The 14,173-nt window shown below is 39.1% G+C and overlaps 1 protein-coding gene across 13 annotated transcripts in view; it reads right to left on the bottom strand.

Annotated features, from left to right (window-relative positions):
• Nucleotides 1–14,173, bottom strand: part of LOC125282996 (ral guanine nucleotide dissociation stimulator-like) — a 601,545-nt gene that overhangs the window by 326,283 nt on the left and 261,089 nt on the right. Inside the window, exon 10 of one of the 13 annotated variants that reach the window (XM_057312982.1) lies at nucleotides 10–708. The exons of the other annotated variants lie outside the window; for them this stretch is intronic. The gene's annotated coding sequence lies outside the window, so the exon portion shown is untranslated. Of the gene's footprint in view, nucleotides 1–9; nucleotides 709–14,173 lie in introns of those variants that run through there. 13 annotated transcript variants of the gene reach the window in all.

The raw sequence follows: 14,173 nt of genomic DNA on the forward strand, positions 1-14,173 counted from the left end.
ATCCTAAACAGTCATTACAGTGGGGCAGTGAGACTATAAGCACTCAGGGTGGACAAGGCGGGGTGATCTGTCTGTTCCTGATTGATTTTTGGTCTCTGTCTTAGAAGACACCATGTCCCAAAATTGCAAACAATCTGGAACTTATATATATAACATATACATTTCACATACATAACAAAATGGAGTAGTGTGAAAAGGATTGGTATGAGGTATAAAAAGTATAAAAGGTAGATATGAAAATATAAAAACCCACTTCAAATCATAAATTGGGAAATAACAGTATTTGAGATGGTAACAAGGTAAAAAAAATTAAATAAATATAAAATTTTAGCTTGAAGTATAAATGAGTCTTGAGGGAACACCTGGACCTCAATATATTAGTTTCCCCTGGCGCTGGAGTTTTGCAGTCCTGTAGGAAATAAGCGTGTCACTTACCTGTTCTTCCGGTCTGTCTTCTGGGGGAGGGGCCTGCTGCTTGGCTGTTCAGGCTGCTCTGCCTGGTTGGCCTTTCACCACCACTTGTCAGGGGGTTGGGTTTAACGTGAGGAGGTTGTCCGTGTGGCTTTGTTCCCTGGCAGATTTCCATGCCTCCTTAGAGGGTCAGAGGAAATACGGCTGTGCAGAAAACTCTGGCCTAGGGCAGCAAGATCACGGTCACCTTTCTTCAATGAAACTTCCAGGTCAAAACATCTCCACTTGGAAAAAAACCTGTCAGCCAAGAATGCTTTATTTGGAAAAGCTGTCCTTCAGAAATAAAGGAGAGATAAAGACTTTTCCAAACAAAGAAAAGCTAAATGAGTTCCTCACTACTAGACCTGCCGTAAGAGAAGAATTAACACCTGTACTACTTAAACTCTTCCAAAAATATCAACATAAGAGGAATACACACAAACACATTTTAAGAGGCCAGTATCACCATGATACCAAAACCAAATAAAAAGACTACAAGAAAAGAAAATTATATACTAGTGTCCCCGATGAATATAGATGAAAAAATTCTCTTTAAGTATTAACAGACTGAATTCAGCAGCATCTTAAAGGACCATATACCACGATCAACCGGGATTTGTCCAGGGGGTGCAAGGATGGTTCAACATATGCAAATCAATCACTGTGTGACACATCACATTAATAGAATGGAAGATAAAAATCATATGAATATCTCAATAGATACAGAAAAAGCATTTGACATGCATTTGACAAAGTACAACATGCATTCATGATAAAAATCCTCAACAAATTGGATCGTGAAGAAACGTACCTCAACACAATAAAGGCCACATACGGCAAACCCACAGCTAACATCATACTCATTGGTGAAAGACTGAAAATTTGTCATGTAAGATGGGGAACAAGACAAGGGTGCCCACTCTCAACACTCCTATTCAATACAGTACTCGAAGTCCTAGCAGAACCATCAGACAAGACAAAGAAATCATAGGCATAAAAATTGGGAAGGGAGAAGTTAAAACTGTCTCTATTTGCAGGTGACATATAGAAATCCTAAAGACTATAAAAACAACCCTGTTAGGTCTAATCAATGAATTCAGTAAAGTTGTAGGATAGAAAATAAATGTACAACTAGCAGTAGCATTCCTATACACCAACAACAAGCTATCTGAAAAAGATATAAGGGAAAAAGATACAAAGAACACAATCCATTTATGTTAGGGAAAAAAAGAACAAAATACTTAGAAATAAACTTGAGCATGGAGGTGAAAGATCTCTTAATGGAAAACAAGACATTGATGACAGATACAAAAAAGAAACCCACCAATGAATTGAATGGTATTGCATGTTTATGAATTGCAAGAAATAATGTTAATTACCCAAGCCACCAATAGACTCAATGAATTTCCTATCAAGATTCCAATGACTTTTCTTGCAGTAAGAAAAAAAAATCCTAAAATTTGAATGAAACAATGAAAGACTTTGGATAACCAAAACAATCTCTAGAAAGAAGAATAAAGCTGGAGGCATCACACTGCCTGATTTCAACTGTATTATAAAGCTATAGTAAATCAAAATCTTATGGTAGTGGCATAAAAACAGACACATAGACTAATGAACACAAGAGAGAGCCCAGAAATAAACCAGACACATACGGTTTTTGAGAAGGGAGGCATTCTCAATGGAGAGAAATAAAACAGCTTCTTCAGTAAATGATGCTGGGAGAAGTGGATATTCACATGTCAAAGAACAAAACTGGACCCCTATCTTACACCATCCATAAAAATTTACTCAAAATAGATAAAAGACTTACAGGGAAGACCTGAAATCATAAAATTCCTACAAGAAAACATAGAGAATAAACTACTTGACATTGGTCTTGGTAAGTATATTTTAAAACTAACACCAAAAGCACAAGCAACAAAATAAAAAAAAAAGTGGTACTACACTCAAGAGCCTCTTCACAGTGAAAGAAATAATCAACAAAATGAAAATGCAACATATGGAATGGGAAAATATTTGCAAATCATGTATCTGAGGAGAAATTAATACCTAAAATATGTACATAACTCATACAACTCAGTTGTATGCGAAAAAAAGAAAGAAAGAAAAGAAAGTAAAGAATATAAAAGAAAAAAGAAACCAACTAAAGAAAGGACCAAGGACCTAAATAGACATTTCTCCAGAGAAGACAAATGGACAACCAGCACATAAAAAAGGTGTTCAGGGGTGCCTGGGTGGCACAGCATTTAAGCGTCTGCCTTCGGCTCAGGGCGTGATCCCGGCGTTATGGGATCGAGCCCCACATCAGGCTCCTCCGCTATGAGCCTGCTTCTTCCTCTCCCACTCTCCCTGCTTGTGTTCCCTCTCTCACTGGCTGTCTCTATCTCAGTCAAATAAATAAATAAAATCTTTAAAAAAAATAAAAAATAAAATAACCAAAGGATCCCGCAATTCTACTTCTGGTTACATAGCTGAACAAAATGAGATTAACATGTTGAAAAAAAAGAAGTTAGCCTGTTGAAGAAGTATTGCCACCCCATGTTCATAGCAGCATTATTTACAATAGCCAAGATATGGAAACAACCTGTATCTATCAACAGAGTAATGGATAAAGAAAATGTAGTCTGTATATCCAATGGAATACTATTCAGCCATAAAAATAAGGAAATCCTGTCACTTGAGACCGCACGGATGGTCCTTGAGGACATTATACTAAATAAGTCAGCAGAGAAAGACAAATACTAGATGATCTCACTTATATGTGGACCCTAAAACATAAAACAAATAGAAAAACAAATAGAAAAAGAGATCAGATTTATGGTTACCAGAGGCACGGGGTGACGGGAGGGAAAACTGAATGAAGGGGATCAAAAGGTACAACCCACAGCTGTAAGTCCTGAGAATGTCATGTGCTACACAATCACTGTAGTTAACACTGCTGCATGTTGTAGCTGAAAGTTGCTGTCCTCTAGTTCAACCTCATTGAAATATTAGGAATCCCAAGCTTAATCCAAACGGTTTGAGCCCAAGGTCACAGAGCTCCCACGTTGCTGTTTTCAATTGCTACCATAATACAGAACACTTGGAAGGAGCATCTATATTCTAGGAACACAGCCAAATATCCTTTATTCACTAACTCTTCTGACCCTGTGACTCCATACCCTTTACTTGTCGTAGTCAGAATTCAGTTAGATAGAAACTGCCTTTCTGATTCTAACAGTACTAACGCACTATGTTTTCAACACAAGCTGCCTATAATATAGTTTAAAGTACAGTTTATTTATGATGTGTATGAAAAATAAAAAAAATTATTAGATGATAGTTAAGGTCCCGGAGGCTCGACAAATTCCACACTTCTCAAAAATATGGCCCCCAAGCCAGCAGCATTACCTACACATTTGTCAGAAATGCAAATACTCTAGCCCTCGAGAGAACTATTGAATCAGAATCCAGTGGGATTTACCTTTGGCATCAACAAGTCTTCCAGGCAATTCTAATGCACACCAAAGTTTGAGAAACACTGCTTTAATTGTTTTCATTGTTTGCACAAAGACAAGGGTGGATAATTAGTCATAGTCATCTCCATAAACTCAATAAAAGCAACGGATTAAAAAAATACAGGCAAACTCACATATCTCATACGGAAAATTTACAATTTATAAAAAATTCTACAATATGCTTTAGAAGCTTAAAGAAAAGTGTGAGGACACATGAAACCTCATGATATATTTGGGTTTTGTGATGAGCACTGAGTGTTATACACAACTGATGAATTACTGAACTCTAAAGATACGTAAGTTTTGTTTTAATTTATGACTGAATATAGTGTTCATTTCTGTTTCATAAATGGATTTAAAACACCACATATGCCTAGTAATAAATGAAACCTCAAGAAACTAGATGAGTCTCAAACAAACAACCTAACTTTACCCCTTAAGGCACTGGAAAGAGAACACATCAGGCCAAAGTTATTAGAAGGAAAGAAATAACAAAGATTAGAGCAGGGAAAAATGAAGCGGGACTAAAAGGATAATGGAGTATACCAACGAAACTAAGAACTGATTCTCTGAAAATAAAATTGACAAGCCTTTACCTAGATTTCCCCCACCCCCAAAAACAAGGAGAGAGAGAGAGGGAGAGACAGAACTCATATAAAAAATGAAAGAGTGATACCAGAGAAATGCCAAAGATCATAAGAAACTACTCTGAACAATTATATACAAAAAATTGGACAGCCTAAGGGAAATTGATAAACTCCCAGAAACATACAACTTGCTAAGACTGAATCCTGATGAAATGGAAAATCTGAACAGATTATTAGTAAGCAGGTTGAATCAGTAATTGAAAACCTCCAAAAAACAAAACTCCAGGACTAGATGGTTTCACAGGTGAATTCTACAAAATATTCAAAAAGGAATTAATACTCAAATTCTTCCAAAAAATAAAGGAGGAGGGAATTCTTCCAAACTCATTTTATAAAACCGGAATTCTTCTGATACCTGATCCAGACAAGGATTCTGCAAGAAAAACATTACAGGCCAATATTCCTAATATACACTTACAAAAATCCTCAACAAAATATTAGCAAACCAAATTCAGTAATACACTAAAAGGATCATATACACATATCTAGAAAAGTGTTGTTACAGCTGATGTCAGAGAAATTATCTGTGCTCTCTTCTAAAATTTTTATGGTTTCAGGTCTATGGATTTAGGTCCTTAAGCTTTTTGAGATAATTTTTGTCTATGGTGGAAAAAAAGTGGTCCAGTTTCATTCTTCTGCACGTTGCTGTCCAGTTTCCCCAAGATCATCTGCTGAAGCGGCTTTATTTTCCCCACTGTATACTTTTGTGGCCTTTGTTGAAGATTAATTGACCATATAGTTGTGGAATTATTTCTGAGCTTCCTATTCTGTTCTATCGCTCTGTGTGTCTATTTTTGTGCCAGTACCATACTGTTTTGATTACTACGTGTTTGTACCGTAAATTAAAGTTTGGAATTGTGATACTTCCAGCCATGTTCCAGGATATTTAGGATTTTTTGCGATTCCATACAGATTCTAGGTCTGTTCTGGTTCGGTGGAAAATGCTGTTGGTGTTTGATAGGGATTGCCTTAAATCTGTGGATTAGATAGTATGGACATTTTAAGAATATTAATTCTTCCAATCGACAAACATCGAATGTCTTTACTTTCTGTGTGTGTGTCATGACTTTAAATCAGTGTATTTATAGTTTTCAGAGTCCCGGTCTTAAAGCCTCTTTCATTAAATTTATTCCCAAGTGTGTGTGTGTGTGTGTGTGTGTGTGTGTTGTGTGTGTGTGTGTGTGTGTGTGTTTAATCGTTGGTGCGGTTGTAAATGCGATTTCTTTCTTAATTTCTCTTTCTGCTATTTCATTCTTAGTGCGTAGAGATGGAACAGATCTGTGTATTAATTTTGCATCTTGTAATTTTACTGAACTTATGAGTTCTAGTGACTTTTTTTTTTGGTAGGGTCCTTAGAGTTTTCTAGATATAGTATCGTGCTATCGTGCTATACACGAATAGTGACAGTTTTACTTCTCCCTTACCAATTTAGATGCCTTTTCTTTCTTTTCCTGGTCTGACTGCTGAGGTCAGGACTTGCAGTACTATATTAAACAAAAGCGCTAGGAGTGCACATCCTTGTCTTCTTTCTGATCTTAGAAGCAAAACTTTTGGTTTTTCACCATTGAGTATGACGTTAGCTGTGTGTTTTAGATATATGGTTACTGTTATTATTTTGGGGTACGTTCCCTCTAATCTTACTTTCTTGAGCATTTTTGTCATCACTGGGTGCTGTACCTTGTCAAATGCTTTTTTTTTTTTTTTTTTTGAAATGATCATATGGTTTATATCCTTTACTCTTGTTAATGTGATGTATCATGTTGATTGATTTGTGAATATCGAACACCTTTGCATTGCTGGAAAAATCCTACTTAATTGTGGTAAATAATTTTTTAATGTATCAGATTTGGTTTGCTAATATTTTGTAGACAGTTTTTGTATCTGTGTTCCTCAGAGATATTGGCCTGTTGGTTTTTTCCCCCCTTTTTTGGTAGTGTCTTTATCTGCTTTTGGTATCATGGTAATGCTGGCTTTGTAGAACGAATTTGGAAACTTTCCTTCTTCCGTTTTTTAGAATAGTTTGAGGTGAGTAGGTATTAACTCCTATTTGAATTTGGTAGAACTCACCTGTGAAGCCATCTGATCCAAGACATTGGTTTCGTGGGAGTTTTTTGATTACTGGGTCATTTCACTGCTAGTAGCTTGTTCAATTTTCTATTCCCGACTTAGCTTGGGAAGTTTATATGTTATTAGGATAAACCTTTCTTCTGGGGAAGGAGAAAAGATGGCGGAGGAGTAGGGGACCCCTTTCTCAGCTGCTCCCGAGTCGAGCTGGATATCTACCAGACCAGCCTGAACACCCACGAAATCAGCCTGAGATACAGGAAGATACATCTGGATCTCTACAAATGAACATCTCCAGTGCTGAGTATTGAGGTATGAAGCGGGGAGCCATGAATCTGCACACAGATAACGGAAGATAAATGGAAGGGGGAGGGAGCCGCCACACTTGGGCACTGGGAAGCAGTAGCCACCTGCATTGGGGAGTTGGCCAGACTCGTGGACCAGCACCCGCGAGAGAGCAGACTGAGACCTGGGAACCCGTGTGCAACCAGACTGAAAACCGGAGCTCTAGAGCGCACACTCCAACTAGACTGGAAACCGAGAGCTTGGGAGCGTGCGTGCAACCACACTGAAAATCGGCACTCTGGAGTGCTCACTGCAACCGGACTGATCTTGGGAGTTCGGGAGCGCGCGTGACCAGACTGAAAACCGGCGCTCCAGAAAGCGCGTGAACAACACTGAAACAGGGAGCCTGGGAGCGTGCATGGAAACAGGTGGCAGCTGGCAGTGTTAGAAGCACCAAGGACAGAGACGTGCCAGCCCTGGAAGTGAGGGCCGGGAGAGCGGCTGTGGGGCACACAACCCGGGATGCTGTAGGGGTTTTAGCAGCAGCAACGGAAACAAAGTTAAAGTGGCCAAGAGAGCTCCGTGGAGAGCAGACTGTGATCTCTCTGTTCTGAGAAGAGGCCAGGATACGGCCACTGCTGCTCTGACTCTCACAAGAGTCACAGAAAACCGCCAGGGAAAGCCACCAGAGAACAAAAGCCCGGAAATACCAGCTCACGTTGTGCCCATCCCCAAGGGGGGATCCCTTGCAGGGGACAGGGCGACTCTACCCAAACAGGGTTGCCTGAGTATCAGCGCGGCAGGCCCCTCCCCCAGAAGGCAGGCTGAAAAATCAAGAAGCCCACATCCCTAAGGTCGCTATAAAACAAGTGCACACTACCTGGGTTCTGGTTAATAATTTGGGCTCTGTGCATCCCCGCAACCTCTCCTCATCAGAATGACGAGGAAGAGAAACCCTTGGCAATGAAAGGAGACAGAGACTGTGGCCTCTGCCACAGAAATGATGGATATGGATATAACAAATTGTCAGAGATGGAGTTCAGAGTAACAGTGGTCAAGATGATGCGTAGGCTTGAAAAAAATATTAATGAAAATATTAACAAGAATATAGAATCGCTAAGGGTGGAAATGAGAGCGAATCTGGCAGAAATTAAAAATACTATGAATTAATTGCAGTCTAAACTAGACGCCCTGATGGCCAGGGCAAATGAGGCAGAAGAATGAATTAGTGAATTAGAGGATGGGATGGTAGAAGAGAAAGTTAAAACAGAAACTTGGCGCAAAAAAATCCAATCTCAAGAATGGAGAATACGGGAGATTACTTACACAGTGAAATGTTCCAATGTCAGAATCATCGGCATCCCCTAGGGGTTGGAGAAAGACAGAGGTCTAGAAGAGATATTTGAACAAATTGTAGCTGAGAACTTCCCTAATCTGGCAAAGGAAACAAGCATTCATGTCCAAGAGGCAGAGGGGACCCCTCCCAAGGTCAATGACAACAGAGCTACACCACGTCACGTCATAGTGCATTTCACAAATATTAGATCCAAGGATACAGTATTGAAAGTGGCCAGGGGGAAGAAAATTCTTACGTACAGAGGGAAAAATATCAGAATAACGTCAGACCTGTCTACAGAGACCTGGCAGGCTAGGAAGGGTTGGCAGGGTATTTTCAAAGCTCTATCTGAAAAGAACATGCAGCCAAGGATCCTTTATTCAGCAAGGCTGTCATTCAGAATTGATGGAGAGATAAGGACCTTCCAGGATTGGCAGAAACTTACCGAATTCGTAACCACCAAGCCAGCCCTACATGAGATATTAAGGGGGGGGGGTGTTCTATAAAAGTAAAAAGGCCCCAAGAGTGATACAGAACAGAAATTTACAATCTATAGAAACGAATACTTCACAGGCAACATGAACTCATTAAAATCATACCTCTAAGAATCACTCTCAATGTGAATGGCCTAAATGTTCTGATAAATGCCACAGGGTTGCAGATTGGATAAAAAGACATGACCCATCCATTTACTGTCTACAAGAGACTCATCTTGAACCTAAAGATACATCCAGACTGAAAGTGAAGGGACGGAAAACCATTTTTCATGCCAATGGACCTCAAAAGAAAGCTGGGGTAGCAATTGTCATATCAGACAGATTAGATTTTAAACTAAAGACGATAGTTAGAGATACAGAAGGACACTATATTATTCTTAAAGGATGTATCCAACAAGTGGATATGACAATTATAAATATCTATGCTCCCAACAGGGAAGCAGCTAGATACACAAGCCAACTCTTAACCAGAATAAAGAGACATATAGATAATAATACGTTAATAGTAGGGAACCTCAACACTCCTCTCTCAGCAATAGACAGATCACCTAAGCAGAAAATCAACAAAGAACCAAGAACTTTGAATGACATACTGGACCAGATGGACCTCATAGATATATACAGAACACTACACCCCAGAACAACAGAATACTCATTCTTTTCGAATGCACAGGGAACGTTCTCCAGAATAGATCACATACTGGGTCACAAAACAGGTCTCAACCGATACCAAAAGACTGAGATTATTCCCTGCATATTCTCACACTGCAATGCTTTGAGAATGGAACTCAATCACAAGGAAAAATTTGGAAGAAACTCAAACACTTGGAAACTAAGAAGCATCCTGCTCAGGAATGACTGGGTAAACCAGGAAATTAAAAATCAATTTAAGCAATGTATGGAGACCAACGACAATGAAAACACATCGGTCCAAAACCTATGGGACACTGCAAAGGTGGTCCTAAGGAGAAAATACATAGCCATCCAAGCCTCACTCAAAAGAATAGAAAAATCTAAAATGCAGTTTTTATATTCACACCTCAAGAAGCTGGAACTGGAACAGGTCTAACCCACAGACAAGAAGGCAGGTGATCAAGATTAGAGCAGAGATCAATGAATTAGAAACCAGGAGCACAGCAGAGCAGATCAACAGAACTAGAAGCTGGTTCTTTGAAAGAATCAACAAGATCGATAAGCCGCTGGCCAGACTTATTCAAAAGAATAGAGAAAGGACCCAAATTAATAAAATTATGAATGAAAAGGGAGAGATCACAACCTACACCAATGAAATAGGAAGGATCATTAGAAACTTTTTATCAACAGCTTTATGCCAATAAATTAAACAACCTGGGAGAAATGGATGCCTTCCTGGAAACCTATAAACGACCAAGACTGAAACAGGAAGAAATTGGTTACTTAAACAGACCGATTAATTAGGAAGAGATTGAGGCAGTGATCAAAAACCTCCCCAAAAACATGAGTCCAGGGCCTGACGGATCCCCCAGGGAATTCTATCAAACATTCAAAGAAGAAATAATACCTATTCTCCTGAAGCTGTTTCAAAATATAGAAATAGAAGGAAAACTACCAAAGTCATTCTATGAGGCCAGAATTACCTTGATCCCCCAACCAGGCAAAGACCCCATCAAAAAGGAGAATTACAGACCGATATCCCTGATGAATTTGGACACCAAAATTCTCAACAAGATCCTACCTAGCTAATAGGATGCAACAGTTCATTAAAAGGATTATCCATCAAGACCAAGTGGGATTCATCCCTGGGATGCAAGCGTGGTTCAACATTTGCAAATCGATCAGTGTGATAGATCATATCAGCAAGAAAAGAGTCAAGAACCATATGAGCCTCTCAATTGATGCAGAAAAAGCATTTGACAAAATACAACATCCTTTCCTGATTAAAACCCTTCGGACTGTAGGAATAGAGGGTACATTCCTCAATTTCATATTCTATGAAAAGCCTACAGTGAATATCATTCTCAATGGGGAAAAGCTGGAAGCCTTTCCCTTAGGTCAGGAACGCGACAAGGATGCCCACTCTCACTATTATTCTTCAACTTAGTACTAAAAGTCCTTGCAGCAGCAATCAGACAACAAAAAGGGATAAAAGGTCTCCAAATCGGCAAAGAAGATGTCAAACTGTCTCTCTTCGCAGATGACATGATACTCTATATGGAAAACCCAAAAGACTCCACCCACAAACTACTAGAACTTATAGAGCAATTCAGTAATGTGGCGGGATACAAAATCAATGCTCAGAAATCAGTTGCATTTCTATACAAGAACAATGAGACTGAAGAAAGAGAAATCAGGGAATCCATTCCATTTACAATAGCACGAAAAATCATACATTATCTCGGAATTAACTGAACCAGAGATGTAAAGGATCTATATTCTAGAAACTACAAATCGCTCTTGAAAGACATTGAAGAAGACACAAAAAGATGGAAAAATATTCCATGCTCATGGAACGGAAGAATTAACATCATTAAAATATCTATGCTACCTAGAGCAATCTACATATTCCATGCTATCCCAATCAAAATACCAATGACTTTTTTCAAAGAACTGGAACAAACAGCCCTTAAATTTGTATGGAACCAGAAAAGGCCCTGAATCGCCAAGGAATTGTTGAAAAGGAAAACAAAGCTGGGGGCATCACGTTGCCTGATTTCAAGCTGTACTACAAAGCTGTGATCACAAAGACAGCATGGTATTGGCACAAAAAAAGACACATAGACCAATGGAACAGAATAGAGAACCCAGAAATGGACCCTCGGCTCTTTGGGCAAATAATCTTTGACAAAGCAGGAAAAAACATCCAGTGGAAAAAAAGACAGTCTCTTTGGGGCGCCTGGGTGGCACAGCGGTTAAGCGTCTGCCTTCGGCTCAGGGCGTGATCCCGGCGTTATGGGATCGAGCCCCACATCAGGCTCTTCCGCTATGAGCCTGCTTCTTCCTCTCCCACTCCCCCTGCTTGTGTTCCCTCTCTCGCTGGCTGTCTCTATCTCTTTCGAATAAATAAATAAAATCTTTAAAAAAAAAAAAAAAAAAAAAAAAAAGACAGTCTCTTCAATAAATGATGCTGGGAAAAATTGGACAGCTACATGCAGAAGAATGAAACTTGACCATTCTCTCACACCATACACAAAGATAAACTCCAAATGGATAAAAGACCTCGATGTGAGACAGGAATCCATCAAAATCCTAGAGGAAAGCATAGGCAGCAACCTCTACGACATCGGCCACAGCAACTTTTTTCATGACGCATCTCCAAAGGCAAGAGAAACAAAAGATAAAATGAACTTGTGGGACTTCATCAACATCAAAACCTTCTGCACAGCCACGGAAACAGTCAAAAAAACTAAGAGGCAGCCCACGGAACGGGAGAAGATATTTGCAAATGACACTACAGATAAAAGAGTAGTATCCAAAATCTACAAAGAACTTCTCAAACTCAATACACGAGAAAAAAATAAACAAATCCTAAAATGGGCAGAAGATATGAACACTTCTCCAATGAAGACATACAAATGGCTAACAGACACATGAAAAAATGTTCAAAATCATTAGCCATCACGGAAATTCCAATCAAAACCACACTGAGATACCACCTTGTGCCAGTCAGAATGGCAAAAACGGACAAGGAAGGAAACACCAAATGTTGAAGAGGATGTAGAGAAAGGGGTTCCCTCCTACATTGTTGGTGGGAATGCAAGTTGGTATAGCCACTCTGGAAAACAGTGTGGAGGTCCCTTAAAAAGTTAAAAATTGAGCAACCCTATGATCCAGCCATTGCACTACTGGGTATTTACTCCAAAGATACAGACGTAGTGAAGAGAAGGGCCATATGCACCCCAATGTTCACAGCAGCATTGTCCACAATAGCTAAATTGTGGAAGGAACCGAGATGCCCTTCAACAGATGACTGGATTAAGAAGTTGTGGTCCATATATACAATGGAATATTACTCAGCTATCAGAAAGAACGAATTCTCAACGTTTGCTGCAACATGGACGGCACTGGAGGAGATAATGCTTAGTGAAATAAGTCAAGCAGAGAAAGACAATTATCATATGATTTCTCTCATCTATGGAACATAAGAACTAGGAAGATCGGTAGGGGAAGAAAGGGATAAAGAAAGGGGGGTAATCAGAGGGGGGAATGAAGCATGAGAGACTATGGACTCTGAGAAACAAACTGAGGGCTTCAGAGGGGAGGGGGTTGGGGGAATGGGATAGACCGGTGATGGGTAGTAAGGAGGGCACGTATTGCATGGTGCACTGGGTGTTATATGCAACTAATGAATCATCAAACTTTACATCAGAAACCAGGGATGTACTGTATGGTGACTAACATAATATAATAGAAAAGAAAAATAAGAAAAAAAGAGAAAATTCTTTATTAAAAATAAATAAATAAATAAATAAATAAATAAATAAATAAATGGAAGGGGGAGAAAGGAAAAAAACGTAAGCACACAAAATCAGGGAACAGGACAGGGATAACAGCCCCAGATACAGAGGAAAAAGCTGGATAAAACAGATGATTTTCTATGAATGTATAAATCACCAAAACTAAACCAGAAAATGATAGCAAATCTAAAAAAGCACTAAGCTTTTTTTTTTTTTTTAAGATTTTATTTATTAATTTGACATAGAGAGACAGCCAGCAAGAGAGGGAACACAAGCAGGGGGAGTGGGAGAGGAAGAAGCAGGCTCCTAGCGGAGGAGCCTGATGTGGGGCTTGATCCCAGAACGCTGGGATCACGCCCTGAGCTGAAGGCAGAGGTTTAAGAACTGAGCCACCCAGGCGCCCCAAAAGCACCAAGCTTAGGTAGTTTTACTGGGGAATTCCACCAAATTTAAGGAAACAGATCATTTCAAGAGTATTTAAACTGGCTAAAGCAGAGAAAGCTTTTAATAAAGCTAAGGAAAACACTAAAACAACTTGATAAAGATTACATTAAAAACAAAATTACAAACTGGTTTCACAAATCACAATGTAAAATGACTAAGTAAAATATTACTAGAATCTGGCTACGCACTAACAGAGTTTTCACTGATGATTCAATAATATGACGATGATTCAATAACATAAAATCTGTTACTATTATTCATATTAACAGGTCAAGGAAGAACATCTGTATAATTTCACAGATGCTAAAACAGTATTTAATAAAATTCAACAACATTTTTGATTAAAAAACCAAATAGCAACAACACAGCCCTTAGTAAAATAACTAGTGTGGCAGAAACACTAAAAGCATTCTCAGTGAAGGAACAAGACAACGTACCCACTATCATTCTCACTTAGTATTTGATCTCGTCCTGGAAATACAAAGGAACCAAAAAAGAGAAACAAGAGACATAAAAA

This window comes from Ursus arctos, unplaced genomic scaffold (genome assembly GCF_023065955.2).
Source record: "Ursus arctos isolate Adak ecotype North America unplaced genomic scaffold, UrsArc2.0 scaffold_16, whole genome shotgun sequence".
Taxonomy (NCBI): Eukaryota; Metazoa; Chordata; class Mammalia; order Carnivora; family Ursidae; genus Ursus; species Ursus arctos.